Source organism: Triticum dicoccoides, chromosome 7B (assembly GCF_002162155.2).
Source record: "Triticum dicoccoides isolate Atlit2015 ecotype Zavitan chromosome 7B, WEW_v2.0, whole genome shotgun sequence".
Lineage (NCBI taxonomy): Eukaryota > Viridiplantae > Streptophyta > Magnoliopsida > Poales > Poaceae > Triticum > Triticum dicoccoides.
Window position 1 is genome coordinate 73,797,048 of NC_041393.1, and position 9,735 is coordinate 73,806,782.

Sequence of the window (9,735 nt, forward strand, 5' to 3'; positions counted from 1 at the left end):
TGATTTGAGACACGAACCGGGACTAAAGGGTGCGGTGCCCTTTAGTACTGGTTCGTGTCTCAAACCGAGACTAAAGTTCAATCTTTAGTCCAGGTTTGAGATACGAACCGGGACTAAAGGGTGCCATGCCCTTTAGTCCCGGTCCGTGTCTCAAACCGGGACTAAAGGTCTCATTTTCAAATTCTACCCCCCTGTATCGCCTTTTTAGTTTTGTAAAAAGCAAAAGAAAATGATAAAAACTTCAAAAATTAAATCCTTCGAGATGTAGTTATGTTACTACATCTATTAGTTAGGAAAATTAAAAAACTTAAATTTGGACATGTTTTGCAAAAAGTGTTATGAAAAAGTAAAACAGCCATATCTTTTGCATACGATGTCAAAAAAATACGCATAATATATCAAAAAAATCAGCATAAAAATACACATCCGATTTTGACCACCGTAGGCCTGTTTGCAAATTTTTAGAATCCTCAAATTCTGAAAGAAAAAAAAATATGCTCAAATTTTAGTTTTTTTGACTTTTCGTTAAATCTGGTCAAACTATGATCAAACTACTTATTCAAGAAATATTAGTGTTAATAAATAATTATTTTTAGTTTTTTGACTTCTGGTCAAACTGCGGTCAGACTATGGTCGAATCTGGTCAAATTGTGGTCAAACTACTTATTCAAAAAATATTAGTGTTACTAAATAATTATTGTTTTTCAGAATAATAGTTCAAACTCAAACGATGCTTAATGCTCAAGCTCAATTCCTAAGGGTTAATAGGATTCAGCTTAGTATTGTCAAGAAAACAACAAGTGCAAACTTGGAAACTAGGGGGAATATAACTCAAAAGTTAAGCGTGCTCAGGCTCGAGTAGTGAGAGGATGGGTGACCGACCGGGAACTTAGACGATTTAGAATGAAGAGGGGTGATTAGAGATTAGATATTAAATTGAGCAGTGATGAGGGGTGATTCGAGATTAAATACAAATAATTCAGAAATTTGAAAATCAAGAAAAAAAATCAAAAAAATCCTTTAGTCTCTGTTGGTGTTACCAACCGGGACTAAAGGTCGAGCTCCAGACAGCGGCCACGTGGAGGGCCTTTAGTCCCTGTTTGTAACACAACCGGGACTAAGGGGGGGGGGCTTTAGTACCGACCCTTTAGTCCCGGTTGCGGAACCGGAACAAATGGGCCTCATGAACCGGAACTAATGGGCCTTTTTCTACTAGTGTCACTTTATGTTCTTTGTGTTAGAAAAAATATCGATTATTCTCGAGCCCGAAATATTAATTCTCATCAATACACTTCCATGCTACCACCACACTTATAGATCAATTAATTATATATTTTTATCATAGACACAAATATCTTTGCAACTTGTGCAGCCTGTCGCTCGATGACTTTTGGTTATATCATCTTGAACCATAGAGTAGTCATTTTCGCCTATTTTTGCTAGGGACTAGATGCGGTGGGGTGGGTGGAGCAGAAAATAGGGTTTCTCTTTTCTTGCCAAGTTTTTCTACTCTATTTTCTTGCACAAGGGACCTAGACCTGGTGTGTGGTCAAATATTATTTTGCATGTTCATTTTGTTCTTGTTGAGGCTTTCATTGCCCTGTTTTTTTAAGAATACTGGAGTTTGGTAATTTGTGACGGTCTTCTTTTGGCGATATGTAGCCGTTTCTTCGTCGAGACGGATCAGTAACAACTGTGATTTTCCACGACCGGAAGACAGGTGGCTCTAGGCTCCGTACACGTATGTGTATGAAACGTAGCGCTATTTTCCAAAATGACATCTCACTATGTCCAGTAGATATAAAACCTTGACGTGTTGGGAGATTTGACCCTGCAAACGACAAAAGATACCGCCACACAACTATGGCCATGGACATCATGGAACAGACAACGAGGACGTGCTATTTTTGTGTCGCGACCGGTTTTCCGGGTATTAAATTCCAGAGAATGGCCGTTGTGCTCACCAGCCCCAGGATAACTGTTAGCTGATGAGGAACCAACTTGATACAGAATTTCCAAGCAAAACACAAAATACGTAGTACAAGTCCATTCTGGCCTGTGAATACAACAAATGGTTTCTAGTGTTTGATGGCGGAAGCGGGTTGTGAATCATCAGTGTCTATGGGACTCCATTTCCCACAGGAAAAGCTGACCAGGTTAACTCCTATCTTCACGAGGCTGCTATCACTGTTGCTTAGGTTCTGGGGTTGTCATCACGGTCGTTCCTCTCCGCGCAAGAAATCTGGTCAAGACAATAGCCAGGGACAAGCCAGTGAGTACTTTGAATGTACTCGCAAACATTATGAACACGGGTATAATATAACAACGATGGTTCTAAAATATTTATGCTCATGACGTCAGTCACAAAAGGTAAATAAAAATACTGATGCATGCAAGCATGTTATTTATGAATGTGCCATAACGTAGTAGTATTAAAATTATGAAATAAAAACAAGCATGCCACAGTCCGGCGTCTTAGCGACATCACATAAAGGGCTTTAAAAGAAATGCCACAGTCGGGCGTCTTAGCGACACCACATAAAGGGCTTTAAAAGAAATGCCGCAGTCGGGCGTCTCAGCGACACCACATAAAGGGATTTAAAAAAAATGTCACAGTCGGGTGTCTTAGTGACACCACATAAAGGGCTTAAAACGAAATGCCGCAGTCGGGCGTCTTAGCGACACCACATAAAGGGCTTTAAAAGAAATGCCGCAGTCGGGCGTCTCAGCGACACCACATAAAGGGCTTTAAAAGAAATCAATCATAGTGAATATCCCAAAGGTAGAACCATCCCAGGGATATTCGATAATACCAAAAATATCACGGGTTAGTTCACAACAAAAATAATAATCATCATTATCACAAGTCACAATTCGTGATTCCAGTTCTGGTTTAACAATTTCACCTCCGAAGACCAACACTAAGACCGACACTTGACCCGACCCAGACTGTAGTCCTTAACCATGGACACGGCTATTCGAATAGGTTTAATCTCTTTAGAGGGTGTACTTTTTACCCACGAGTAACGGATTCCTTTAGTCCATCGGGACTGATTCCGTCTACAGTCTTTTAAATGAAAACGCACCTAACTTGCACACACCAGCTTAACTCACCGGTGTCTGGAATCACCCACGACACTCGTTAAGCAAAACTGTAAGTGGGGAGGCTACAACCTCGATTAGCATGGGATCACAAAATTTATACCGCGCGCAAAACTGGGGAAGCTACCCCCTCGGCTACAACCGAAAACACCCATGCCACCTGACCGGATGACTGGCTTTAATCCATGGCCGTGGTACCCTCATCCCGGCCCCTCTGTACGGTGTGTGCTAGAAAGGGGTTGACAAATTACTGAACCGTACTCTACTTGTTATAGAGACGAGTGGTAGTACGAAACAAGTATGGGGGTTACTGGAACAAGACCCGATCTACGGTCGACTCAGGAGGTTTATAATTTTCCATGCATGACATATATAATGAAAATATTCAACCAACAGAATCACCGCTCACTATACCTCACTATGCCATACCGGACATAACCGTCCCGACGGAGACCGGAGACAAACTCATGCCTACCCAAGGCAGAGGTTTTCCCGGATTCCTTCCGGCATGCATGCAAAGCACATGAGGATGATTATCATCACAAGTGTGTTCATTTCCAACAGCATGGAAATCACTAATATGCATTCATGCATATGATCATATCACATGAAATAACAAGTTCTCCGAAATGAGGTGGTGTTATAAACGTGTCAACGAACACACCGAAAATATTCTGCCGGGGTTCAGAATGCTTGCCTTCAATGTGTGGAAAGGCAAGGTGCACTCAAAAACTTTTGAAAGTTTTCTTCTCTCTCTCCAAAGTCCTATTTTAAACAAATTTGAATTAACACACAAATTCAAAAACAGCACAAAAAGTTGTTTGAAATTTTTTCAAATAAATCTTAAAATAAACTAGGTTAAATTTGAGAGAGGTAGGAAAAAGAATCAATTCATTTGGAGTTGTATTTAAAAAGTTATAGCCAGTCAAAGTTGTGGTCAAAATCTGTTATTTTTTAGAAAAAAACAGAAAAAAGAAAACGATTCGAATATACGTACACGTCGAAGACGTATTCCGACTATACGCCTCCACTTACTCCAGCGTGGACGCGCGTGGGTCACTGACAGTGGGTCCAGGGGGCCCACTAGTCAGGTTTGACTAGTCCCCACTCCCTCCCCTTCTCTGCCCGAGCAGAGGCGGGACATCCGGCGATCGTCGCCGGCGAACGGAGGTTCTTCACGGGCATCCAAGTGCAGGGATGGATCCGCCACTCCTAGGCGGTCCTTCCGGTGGTCGTAGGGTCGCCGGGGGTGGAGGGAGTCGCCGGCGGCGAGCTCCACGGCGGAGGGGAGGCTTCGGTGGATTTGGGGATTCCGGCCATGGTGGTTCCTAGCTGTGTCTGGGAGGCTAGGCAGCTCCGCGGGTTCAAGTGGAGTCGAACGGTGGCGTTTGGGAGGGCAGGGGAGGTCTTGGTGCGTCGGAACTGACCGGGACGAGGCGGCGGCCGAGCTGACCGGAGAGGTTGAAAACGACCTCCTCGCTTCGATTGACGACTAAGGGGGTACGAGAAGGACGGCGTGAAGCTGCCTGGGTGCTCGGAGGAGTCCGGGGACCTCCCTTTATAGCACATCCAAGTCGGTTCGCGGCGGCCGTGGATAAGCTCACCGGCGAACCGCCCTACTGTACTGCAGGGCGACGTGGCGGTGGCTGGCCAGCTTCAGGAGCTACCGACGAACGCTCCACTGTCGAAGGAGGCGAGGTGGCGCGCTGTGGTGGTTTGGGCGGTGCTGCCCATGGCGGTGGCGGATGCGGCCGCAGGCGTGCCGCCAAGAAGCTTGCTGCCAACGCTGCAGGGGGCGAGGAGGCGATCGGGGCTCTTGGCGCGACGTGGCGAGTGGGAAAGGATCAGGATGAGCTCGGGGAAGCTTATCCAGGGGCGCGCTGGCTCGGGCGCGAGCACGTGCAAAACGCGTGCTCTGCTCGTGCTCCGGGCGTGCACGGCGTCTGCTCGACAAAATGCCAGGATGGCCAAAACTACTAGAGAGCTAATGCAAATCCACAGGCCTGGGCTAGAGATCGTTAGCACGCTACTTGACAACTTGGTTTGGACAGATGGGAAAGTTCACAACACAAACTTACAATCATGCCAAATCTGTCCATGCCCACAGGGTGTTTGACAAAATGCCAGAGGCATCTAGGCAGGTCTTGGAGTGGTCAAAAATTCCAGATGGTGGTCTCATTAGGTGAATAAAAGGGTGGTGAGGTTAGTTGGCAAAAATACAGAAACTTGTTAGTGCATGTTTTGCAAAAACTCAATTCTGGACAGGAGACAAATGGCATCACTTCATGAACCAAAAATGATCCAATGGGTGCATGCTCCTGGACGTAGGGATTTAGTATGGAGGACTACAAGTAGGTAAAAGAATCATGGATAAAGGAGCAACTTAAAATATAGTTGCTGTACAAATCATCAAGTTGAACCAGAGTGGAAAAGGGGTTGATTCACTCAAATTTTTCAAGGGACAACACTGGCTTTTTGCAAAAAGTTAATTAACATACTCATATTGACATCCCAAAATTTTGATGGAAGTTTTAAAGAAATATTTAAATAGGTTGTAGTGTAAAAGTGCCCACTGGACCAGATTTGAAAATTTGGGATAGAGCTCAAAATATTAAATGAAAGAAGTATCTCTTTTCATAAAAATGATTTAGAAACATCACATGACATCTCCAAATTTTGGTGGGATTTTTAAAAGATTTTATCAAATGGTTGTAGTTCAAAAAGGACCACAAACCATGGAAAAACCATTTTTAAAGGAATAAAGATCAGGGAAATAATTAATCCCTCTAATAAAAGAAAAGTTTTATTTGAGAGGGTAAGAGAGTCCAATAAAATTGAGAAGTATTTTACTTGAGGTAAAAACTCCATGATGATAAGAAAGGAAATGTTTCAAAAATCAAAAGTGAGTCCAAAAAATAAGAGTTTTAATTTTCTTTTTAATCAACAAAACCAGGTTAAAATTTTGGGGTGTCACATTTTGTCACTATGGCAATGCGTGCGAGATTAGGTGTTCGAAACTACGTCTTGTTTTTCACTTTACATTCTTTGTTTTACATGCTAGCACCACACTTATAGATCTTTTTTATGTTCATTTTGTTCTTGTTGAGGCTTTCATTACCCTTTTTTAAGAATACTAGAGCCTGGTAATTTGTGATGGTCTTCTTTTGGCGATATGAAGCCGTTTCTTCGTCGAGACAGATCAATGACAACTGTGGTTTTCCACGACCAGAAGACATGTAGTTCTAGGCTCCGTACACGTATGTATGAAATGTGGCGCTATTTTCCAAAACGATAGCTCACTATGTCCAGTAGATATAAAACCTTGGCGTGTTAGGAGATTTGACCCTACAAACGACAAAAGATACCGCCACATAACTATAGCCATGGACATCAGGCAATAGACATCGAGGACGTGCTATTTTTGTCGCTATGGCAATGCATGCAAGATTAGGTGTTCGAGACTACATCTTGTTTTTTCACTTTACATTCTTCATTTTGTGCTAGAAAAAAACATCGATTATTCTCGAGCCCTGAATATTAGTTCTCATCAATACACTTCCATGCTACCACCACACTTAAGATCAATTAATTATATATTTTTATCGCGGATACAAATAGCGTTTCAACTTGTGCAGCCGTTTGTTCGATGACTTTTGGCTATATCATCTTGAGGTCCTTTTCCAAAAAAAAAACTATGTTGATTTACAAAGAGGGGGAATTATACCGGGGAAATTTGGGGTACTCACCATGATGGAGAAAGAAGACTGGGCACGTGAGATGAAGTCAAGTGAGAGGGCGGATGCGCATACATGGAGCTAGTGGTAAGTATATACTATTACCAGAGAAGGAGCAGGATTGAGCCGAGGTGTAGGCAACAGGAGAGAGAAGGAAAGGGGTTGTTTGGCGGAAAAAGGAGGAGAAAGACAGATCATTTGGCTTTATTTTACTAGCACATCATTTCTTTTCCGTTTATCTTTTTGTAGGGACTGGTGGGATGGGGTGGGTGTAGCAGAGCATAGGTTTTTTGCTCTGCTTTTTCTTTTGTTGTCATGTTTTTCTATTGTCTTCTCGGACAATAGATCTGGCATAGCCAAATACTATTTTATATGCTCATCTTTGTTCTTTCCTAGCTCTGGTTCTTGCAGGGTAATACAATTTGGTCATTTGTGCCATTTTTGTTTTAGGGATATGAAACCGTTACTCCGCCAAGAAAATATATAAAGCGTAAAATGCAAGCGCGGTCCTAATTCTTATCCAAAAGTGTCGACGGGGTCCTAATTCGTTCAAAATGTACATCTGGGTCCTAATTCTTTCTAAGTTGTTCACCCGAGGTCCTAATTTCGTCTGACCGCCGCTGACCAGCTCGCGTGGCGCTTTGACCACTGCCACATCGACTCGAGGGCCCACGCGGGATAACGACCAGCCGTGCGTTTTTTCAAAAGAGCCCCCCAACCCTAATCTCTCCGCAGCCATAGTCCTTTTCCTCTCCTCTTCCCCACCTCTCTCTGCTCTGGCGAAACAGGGGAGATCGACGGCGGCGGTCCGGTGAGAAGAGGCAGGCGGCCATCGTAGGCGCTTGTCCGGCGGTGGCGCCGCTAGGATGGCGCCCGTGCATCGGTGACCTGGAGATCCTCCTCCACGATACGGTCAGTGTGGTGCCCATAACCCTAACCCTCGATCCTTTTTTCCGCGGATTTCGATTTAGCTCGAATCGATGGTAGTATTTGACTGAATCCCTCAATACCTAGGAGCAGAAGAGGAGGTTTTTACCGTAGAAATCAACTATGGTGGATTTTTCTGCGGATTTGGTCGATCGAAGACGTATGTCGATGGGAAAGTTGCTCTGTTCGATGGTTGCGAAGTAGATACATGGTCTCCTCTCTGGCTCACTGATTTTATGCAGCAACTGGGATATAGTGACCAATCTAAGCATGTTATTTACTGGTTACTGCCTGGAAAGAATTTAGGCGATGGACTGCGGATTGTGGACTGTGACACTGACACTTTGCACATGACAACAGTTGTTCCAAAATTCCAGTACTTTCAATTGTTTGTTGATCACAAAGACATGGCCTTTGACAATGTAATGGATGATATTCATGTTAGTGGTACACCTGAGCTACCTCTTGTACTAAGCCCTAAATCTCCTGGGTTTAGCAGTGGTACCAACGGCAGCATACCCGCGGCAGCCGTTGATGAGATGGGCGGCGAGAAAAGGGCTAATGCCGGAGGTGGAGCAGGCGCTTGGGCATCCTTCTTCCCGCGGTGCTTCACGGCAGACGAGCTAGCGGCGGCGGACATGGCGGCGACAGCGTGGCGCCAGAGAGAGGGAGAGAGCGAGCAGAAGACCTAGGGACCGGGGAATGAAGAGAGCATGGCACTATTTCCCAAAAGGATAATTCACTAAGTCCGGTACATATCAACCTTGGCGTATTGGGACATCTGCCCATGCAAATGATAAAAGATATACCAGCAAACAAATGATAAAAGATATGGCGACACATCTATAGCCATGGACATCACACAACAGACATCCAGGAGTGCTATTTTTTGTCGGTATGGCAACGCGTGCTAGATTAGGTTCTTAAAACTACATACTATTTTTATGTGTTTGAAAGCATCGATCTATTCTCAAGCTCCAACTATTAATTATCATCAATATACTTCCATACTACCACCACACTTATCGATAAATTAATTATATATTTTTATCATAACTACAAAAAACTTTGCAACTTATGCAGCCGGTCATTCAATGAATTTTTGTTATATCATCTTGGGGTATTTGCTGGAAAGAAATTATGTCAATTTACAAAGAGGGAGAATTATACCAGAGAACTGAAATTCGAAGTACTCGCCATGGCAAAGAGACAGGTCTGGGCACGGGAGATGAAGGCAAGCGAGATGGCCAGCGGGCGTACACAGAGGTGGTGGCGAGTATATACTATTATCGGAGGAGCAGAAGAGAGCGGAGGTTAAGGCAACGAGAGAGGAAGAAGGAAAGAAGGGCGGATTGGGCGGAAAAAGGAGGAGAAAGCTGAGGCGTTGGCCTGCTGGTGATGAAGACTGAAGATGCGTTGGAACTGATTGATATGGCTGAGGCTGATGTTGTGGTACAACTATTGGCGATGTGCTTTTTGTTTACTAGCACACGCTTTTTTTTCCATATATTTAGAGACTCTAATGGGATAGGTGAGTGGAACAAAACATAGGTTTTCTGCTCTCTTTCCTTTTTCTTGTCATGTTCTTTTACTGTCTTCCCACATAATAGGTTGGTATAGTCAAACATTACTTTGTCTGGTCAATTTGTTCTTTCACTAATTTGCTTCCTGAATGGAACTAGAATTTCGTAATTTGTGCCCTTTATTGGTGGATATGAAACTGTACCCTGGCTAGAAAAATATGTGAAACTGGCTGGTATGGATGTAAAATAGCAACATAGATATCATGAGATTCACTCCGCTCGCCACAGAGTCCGCTTCGTGCCAATTTAGTTTTTGCACAACCGGCATAATGTGGTTCTTTGCTCCACAAGTGTAAGTGTGTGTGTGTGTGTGTGTGTGTGTGTGTGTGTGTGTGTGTGTGTGTGTGTGTGTGTGTGTGTGTGTGTGTGTGTGAAACATGGTGTTATTT